This window comes from Lathyrus oleraceus, chromosome 6 (genome assembly GCF_024323335.1).
Source record: "Lathyrus oleraceus cultivar Zhongwan6 chromosome 6, CAAS_Psat_ZW6_1.0, whole genome shotgun sequence".
NCBI classification, from domain to species: Eukaryota; Viridiplantae; Streptophyta; class Magnoliopsida; order Fabales; family Fabaceae; genus Lathyrus; species Lathyrus oleraceus.
In genome coordinates, this window is record NC_066584.1 from 233,832,573 (window position 1) to 233,841,059 (window position 8,487).

An 8,487-nucleotide genomic window follows, 5' to 3' on the forward strand; every position below is an offset into this window, starting at 1 on the left:
GAAGCCGTGGTATTATGATATCAAGCGCTATCTGGAGACTCAAGAATATCCTGAGGGAGCATCTAAAAAGGACCGAAAGACTCATCGGAGGTTGTCCATGGTGTTCTACTTGAATAAGGATGGGGTTCTGTATAAAAGGAATTTTGATTGGGTCTTTCTCAGATGTGTTGATGATAAAGAAGCAAGCCAATTGATGAAAGAGGTTCACGAAGGATCGTTCGGTACCCATGCCAGTGGGAATGCGATGGTGAAGAAGCTGCTGAGGGCAGGTTATTATTGGATGACAATGGAGGCCCAATGTTTTAATTTCGTGCGGAAGTGTCATAAATGCCAGATTTATGCTGACAAGGTGCACGTGCCTCCAAATCCGTTGAGCTTAATGTCGTCTCCGTGGCCGTTCGCTATGTGGGGCATTGATATGATCGGAAAGATTGAGCCTACAGCTTCAAATGGGCATCGGTTCATATTAGTGGCTATTGATTACTTCACCAAGTGGGTTGAAGCAGCCTCTTATACGAACGTGACGAAGCAGGTCGTTGCCAGGTTTCTCAAGAGAGACATCATTTGCAGATATGGGGTTCCCGAGAGAATCATTACTGATAATGGTTCTAATTTGAACAATAAGATGATGGCAGAACTGTGCCGGGAATTCAAGATTGAACATCACAATTCTTCTCCCTATCGTCCGAAGATGAATGGGGCGGTTGAGGCAGCCAACAAGAATATCAAGAAGATTGTGCAGAAAATGGTGGTAACCTATAAAGACTGGCATGAGATGTTGCCGTTTGCATTGTATGGGTATCGAACGTCGGTGCGTACTTCTACTGTGGCAACTTCGTTCTCATTGGTATATGGGATGGAAGTTGTGCTACCTGTTGAGGTTCAGATTCCCTCTTTGAGAGTCCTGATGGACGTAAAATTGCAAGAGGCTGAATGGGTAAGGACCCGGTACGAAGAGTTGAGCCTGATTGAAGAGAAGAGGCTGGCAGCCATCTGTCATGGGCAGTTATACCAACAAAGGATGAAGCGTGCTTTTGACAAAAAGGTACGACCTCGGGTATATCACGTGGGTGATATGGTGCTGAAAAGGATCCTTCCTCCTCAAAACGATCGAAGGGGCAAATGGACACCGAATTATGAAGGTCCATTCGTGGTCAAGAAGGTCTTCTCTGGTGGAGCCTTGTTGTTAACAACCATGGATGGTGAAGATTTTCCATCCCCTGTGAATGCGGACGCAGTTAAAAAATACTTCGTATAAAGAGACCCGCTGGACGAAAAGAATAAAATAGTCCAGGCAAAAAAGGGCATCCCGGCGAACCAAAAACAGAAGAAAGGTTCGGGCAAAAATTAGGGATAAAATGAGAAAAATGTACACCCGGCAAGTCGAAAACCTGAAAAGGCGACTTGGGCAAAAAAAGGGTATCCCGGTGGACTGAAAACCCAAAAGGGCGGTCCAGGCAAGAGAGGGGTTGAAACGAACAACTGCGTCCGGCATGGTCGTTTGCGCTTTGGTTAAAGCATCATGGATAATACTTGGTAGGGATCAATCAGAAGCATCTTGTTCAGAAGGCAGGAAGCACGGAGAGTCTGAGGACATATGGGGTGTAACCGAGTTGGAACTCGATGAGATCACGGGTTTCAACTTGCCATTAGGATAGATTTTTCCTTTGGTGCGCAATTACCTCTTTTCAGGAGTTGCTTCCTTTGTATCGCTCAATTTGAGCCACACTTTTCAATCAATAAAATGCATATTCAGTCAAATAATTTTGTTTTTGTTTTCGTTACCGCTTTGATTGCAAAAACGTCCAGATATTTTTGATAAAGAATTTTGCATTTTAAGACATACAGGTCCCTTCCAATGCATGCTTATAAGATTGAAAGCTTGAAATCTTATTTGGAAGGTGGAGTGACCCAAGTGTTGAGATCTTGACACGCTTGGGGCACGGTTTTATCTAACGATCTTCTTTTGCAGGTGCTGTTAGATATTTTCATTCACTTGCAGGTTGTGATGTGGAAGCTGTTGACAAAACAAATCCCCATGGAGTCCAATCAGGGACGAATGAATATGGAGAACGACGAAGAGACGATGAAGGACGTACGACGATCCCTTGGAATTAATCAAGAAGACTCTTCAAAGTTGGAAGATTGAAAAGTATGTATAAGTCCCCAGGAGTTCGCTATGCGTCGAGCGCGGAGCGATTGGGGATACAAGATGAGGGAGCAGAAAAGGTCCAGACGAGTCGGGATGTATATCCCCAAGCAGAGTTAGAGGACTAACTCCCCAGCAGATCCAAGGTCTGTGGGCATCCCTAGCAGGGTCAGGATGATTATCCCCGGCTGATTGTAGATCGATGTTTCCCCAGTCGCCAGGTCTGGAGGTTGCTGTTTCCCAGCGGAGGTATCTGTGAGGGTTTCCCAAGCAGAGGCAGAATGTATATCCCCGGCATGTCAAAGACCGTTGTATCCCCACAGAGTGCATTGGTGGTTCTTATCTCCAGCAATCTCCCAGCGGATTGGGTGCAAAGGAGGCTTTCCCAGCAAGGGTTACCTTTCCCAGCAGCAGTGCTATTCCCCAGCAGGGTGGAAATTGGAGCAATGACGAGTTCCTCAGCAGAGTGCCTCGCGCTCCCCAGACGAGTCCCTTGAGGGGGATACTTTTTATGCATTTATCATGTAGAGTAAGCATAGCATGTTGCATAATAAATCGTGTAGCATTTCCATAATTATGGAGCATTGCGCAGAAAAATATCATGCATCATTATTGCAAGGATAGGCTAGTCTTAAACCGTGGTTATCGTTTGAGAGGTGGTTTTGCCAGAAAACGAAGATGTTACTCTGAGGAGTTTAACATCGTGATGTCAAAGGTATTTCCCCAGTAGTGCGATACTGGAGGAGATTTTTCCGTCGGACAGAGATGGAAATGATACGCGATCAGCGCGATTCAAGCCGTGGTTACCGCTTGAGATTTGGTTTCACCGGATGGTGAAGATGCTACTCTGAGGAGTCTAGCATCATGGTGTCAGATCAGCAATGTTCCCCAGTAGTGCGATACTGGAGGAAATTTTTCCGTCGGACGGAGATGGAAATAAAATCAAAGGACGTTACGCGATCAACGCGGTTATGGGGTTCAAATGGAGATCGGGGTTCAAACGGAGAAAAGGAAATGTTGAGGCATTTTCTGGGGTTCAAATGGAGATGGAGTTGAAGATTATATCCGGGATGAGGTCCTCAGGATTATCTTCTGTTCATGTGTCACCTTAGACTCTGGCTGAGGCCAACAGAGGTCGTTATAGGTGTCTTCTGAGGAAGAGATGCACATGTTACCTTCCTTTTGTGAAGGTGTACCCTCTGATATGTCGCCCTCAGAGTGGTGTTGGTGTTATTTCCGACGGTGTCAGCGGAATTATCACGAGAAATTGGAGAATGGGGTTCAAATGGAGAAAGGGAAATGTTGAGGCATTTTCTGGAAAGCGGGGTTCAAATGGAGAAAGGGAAATGTTGAGGCATTTTCTGGAGAGCGGGGTTCAAATGGAGAAAAGGAAGTGTTGCGACATTTTCTGGAGAACGGGGTTCACAATGGCGATCACAAGTTATCGTCAGGCGACTGGGGTTCAACTGGAGAATGGGGATCATTATTATGGCAAACAGGATGTCGGGGTTCGAATGCGGTGATCGGGGATCATTTGCGCGCGAAAGAAAACTTCGGGGTTCAAGAAAATGAAAAAAGAGCAATTATTAGAAAATTTTGGGGTTCAAGAAAAGCATAAAAAGGAGAAGAGAAGAAATAATAATCCCTAGAGGATGTGGTGTTCAGGCCATGGTTGTCCCTGCGTTACCATTTATTTTGGTACCCAGGTCGACATTCTGTTTCGGTATTCAGGCCGACTTTCTCCGTACCAGACGGATTTTTGTTTCAAGATTGTTTCTTCGCTGATCCTGACAGGCGTTGTTAATTATTTCACATCAGAGTGCAAATTGTTCGTCTATTCTTGGTATTCAATCACTCTTCATCCTGATCATCTGAAAGCCGAGGCTGTTCATATCGACAGGTTCATAGTGGATTGAATAGGGGCAGCTGTAACACCTCAAAATTTGCCATCCTCTTTTGGGACTAGCTTAACATATTGCATATCATTTTTAGGTCATTAGGCATTGCATATTGCATATTGCATATCATGTGGAAACATTGTGCAAGTCACCCTCATAAGTCTTGATCAGGAGATAAAGAGGCCAAGGTGCAAGCTAGGGTTTCATTGAATGGATCACTAATCATCTGAGGATGTGGGGGTCTAAGTTAGGGTTTCTTGATTCTCAAGGAGATTGAGCTTCATCTTGGTGGAAATAATATATCATCATCATCATGGTCTTGATTTCATCAAATGCTTGATCAATACCTTGAGATTAGGGTTTTGACCACTGGTCAACCCTAATCATCTGCATTGGGCCAATCAGGGCTTGGCAAGGAGATGGGGTCTACAATGGATATGGGGATCATCATATGATTATATTGAGCTTATGGAGGCTAGGGTTTCATCCTTGAGCCATTTCATCAAGAGTTTGAGGCTTAACTTGATCAGTGCATGGCCAAATTCATCTATCAATCAGAAAAGTCAACTGTGGTCAACTGTGCCTGATTTTATAGATTGGAAGGTGGGAGGTGGTTTGAAAGGCTTCATTCATGTCCATATAAGTCTCATTTGACATATCAAACATCAAGAATGAAGAAAATAAGGTCAGACAAAAAGTTTCCAAAAATAGCAGGTGACCTGTAATTTCAACTGCCCAAAATGGAAAGTTTTTCACCTCAAAATTACTTCATCATACAAGCTTCAAATGGATTTTTGTCCAACATGAAAGTTGAAGATATTGTTCTCACCTTTCCAAAAAGTCCAAGAACATGAAATTCGCATGTGTGGTTGGCAAGATATGGTCCAATCATTTTCAGAAAATGCCTAAATTCAAAGTGGCATAACTTTCACATGGAATGGCCAAATTGGGTGATTTTTCTTTGAGCAAACTACATTTTACATGTACTTTCATGATGTATCATCACATTTCATCAAAAATCATCATGGCAAAAGGTCATTTTTCAAGTGATCACTTTGAAAATTGGTGGGAAAATAGGTGATTTTGTGAAATACATGGTTTTTGCATACCAAGCCTAATCCAACACATCACAAACATCATTTTGGACTTGCTTGAACTGTAATTGCACTGTTACATTGACTGGTTTGCAAAAGGCCATTTTGGACATTTCACATGAAAATTACATTTCACTAATTCACTTCATTTTGCTAATTGTGATTAGTAAATGGATTAAGGCTTGGTATAAAGTGTTAATTATAACAGAAAATCATAATCACACTTCACATTTTCAGATCTAACAAACTTTCCCTCCAATTCTCTCCAATTTTCTCCAATTTTTTCCACACTTTTTTCATCATTTCTCATTGAATTCTTCATCAATTGCACTGGTTCTTGTTGGATCCATCTTCTACTTGTATCATTGAGGAACTGTTTCACAAGATCAAGGCCATAGCATTGCATAATCGTGACTGTTGAAAGCTCACACATCCATGGCATTTTGTTGATTCTTCAAACTGGAGCATGCTGGAGCTGAACTACTTGTTGCAATCACTTTCCTATTCCTAAAGCATCATCTGTTTTCACGTTTCACATCAAAACAAGGCCAAATCACGAGCTGCTTCATCCATAAGGTAAAAATTCGATCTCAACCATTGCCTGAATTGTGATGTGGTTATGATAGATCTTTGATCATAGAATGCAATGCAACTTGTGGTTTTGAATTTGGTTGAGTATCGAGTGAGAAATCTTGAATTTAAGTTTGATGCTCAAATATTCTTTTGCTCGATCCGTGAAGCATGAGTAGAATTAGGAGAAATTAAGTTCATATCCATGATCTAGGTTGAAAGACGAACACATTGATGTATGGCATGATCATTTTGGTTGAAATTCGTTCATGTGCATTTTCTGGAATTGTTGTTGTTGTTCTTGATGAAGAACACGCTCCAGGAGCGTCTTGATCCGTTTTGGCTTGGCTGTGTTTCGAATTCATGTTTCCCGCTTCCTTCAGCCAATAGCATAGCGCCACTACATTTATTTAAACGGCGCGTTTTGGCTTCGTGGCTCAGGAATTACAAAATTGCCATTATTCAATTTTAAATCATTTCATTTCATTTTCTTTTTCATGTTTTATTTCATTTTGATCAATGATCTTCAAAAATTCATAAGTTCTTCATTTCTTGTCCAAATTTGATGAGACTTTTTGCATTATTCTCCTTCTGATGTGTAGTTTTTAATGGTGATTTTTAATATTTTTGTGCACATGTGGATTTTAAAAATGCTTAGGGATTGTTTGGATGTGTGCCATGTGTATATGCTTTGCCATTTCACTCATAAAATGATGATGCTTCCATAGAAATGTTTGAAATTTTTCGTGCATGTTCTAGACATCCTAAGGAACACTTGGATATGTGGTTTGCAATTTTTGGATCCCTGGTTGATGAGATATGATTTTTTGATTAGAGGTGTGACAATTTGTGTCACACCATTCATTGTGTACTTCATGATTTTATTTGCCATGCTTAGGGACATTGGATTGAGCCAAATTCTTGCATGATTGAGCATATGGTTGTTGAGAATACATGGGAATTTTTCTGGATTTATTGATGTCATTTCCTATTTGATTGGAATTTTCTCCCCTGCTTGGTCATTTGTTAATTTTTTGTGACACATGTTTGTGTTTGGTTTGTGAAATTCTGGTCATTAATTGGATGGATGTGAAATTTGACATGTGAATTCTAGACAGATTACAGGTCATCTTGGCTTTGATCCCATTCATTTATCATGTTTTGTCACTGTTTTATGATTGATGGAAGTTGATGCTTGTTTTGATGCCTTGTGTTGGCTTGCTTGAATTTGTGTTGGCTTTCTGATTTTCATTGACCTACTTCCTCTTGTCCAAATGGCATGAAATTTGATATGATGCTCATTGAATGTGTTCTGTTTAGACTTGAATTTTTGTGGAATTTGTTGAGCTCTTTTGGTATTGATTTGCTTGTAATCATTCTGTTTACACCAATGTGTTTCAATCTTGCCTAGTTTGACATGTTTTGTTCATGAAATGATAATGGTGAATGATATGAGCATGGGACCAATTGGACCTTCTTCTTGATTGATTAATCTTGGTTTTGGATAATTTTCACTTGCTGTTTTGGATTTTTCATCTCCTTTTGACCCTAGGCTTGTCCTAGTGGTCTTGTTTCTCATGTTTGAGTTTGCTTTTCAGGTAAAGATGCAAATGCTTTAAGGAGATTGCTTCAAGTTGATTGAATTTGGTTAATTGTTGTGAACTAACTTGTGTGTTTTGTAGGGTGCTTGGCTCACTTGCTTTGAGCTTGTGCTTGGCTCATATGATCAATTGTGATTGACTGTTGGTTCTTATCTGTTTGTTTCACTGTCTGTGATTGGTATACTGATTGTATTTGATTGATTTCAGGTACATTAGTTGCTAACAATTCTTCTTGAACTTGCTTGTTGTTGCTTGGTTGTTTAACCAATAGAGGTAGAACACTCTAACTTCATGTAGTCTGGAAGACCTGGCCTGTTACTTGGCCAGGCACCTGTCTGAAGTCCTCCTTAAGAGGCAATGTTTGTGCTTGTTTACATTTGTGCCAAGCAGGAAAAGTCCTTGATTAAGGCAATTGGCAGAACCCAAGGGATGTGCAATCCATCCCCTGCTACTCTTGTTGAGTCGTCCCTCTGCTCACACCACTGTGTTGATGCATTGGGACATTAACCCAAGATCTTGTACAGTGTACAGTTGTGTCAGTGTCTTGAGTGTAGAAGGGTTCCCACTTTCTGAACCCACACTCCTTTGTCTGAAGCTCTCCCTGGCCAGGTGTCGCATCACGCGAAAAACCGGCGGGAGAACAAGAACAACAGAGCCGCCACCGTGCGTTATTTATCCCAGAAGAGGGAAAGGAAACGCTCAGAGTAAACCTGGGAAAGACGTGGTCTCGCGACCAAAGAGAATGGGTTCGGGAGTCGGTTATGCGAAGGGAAGGTATTAGCACCCCTACGCATCCGTAGTACTCTACGGGATCCACGCACAAAAGGAAGGATAAATGGTTGCTAAACACTGCTCAAACTCACACACACTGGCTGAAGGAGACAAAAGAAACTGACTGAAACTGACTCGGCAGGATACCGCATCCTGGGCCTACTTAGTCTATCAGGCATAGACATCAGAGTCGAAGTAGTTCGGACTGGGGAAACGACACATGCTCGCTAGGATATCGCATCCTATGCATACGTATCTTCTCGGACGAGAGAAGAATCAGAGCATTCGTAGCTCGGCTGACACACACACAAACAAACACAGGCAAAGGCAAACGTGGAGCCTGAATGCCAATCACTGGACTTACATCAGCATCCGAACCAAACACACGCACACTGGAACCCAAA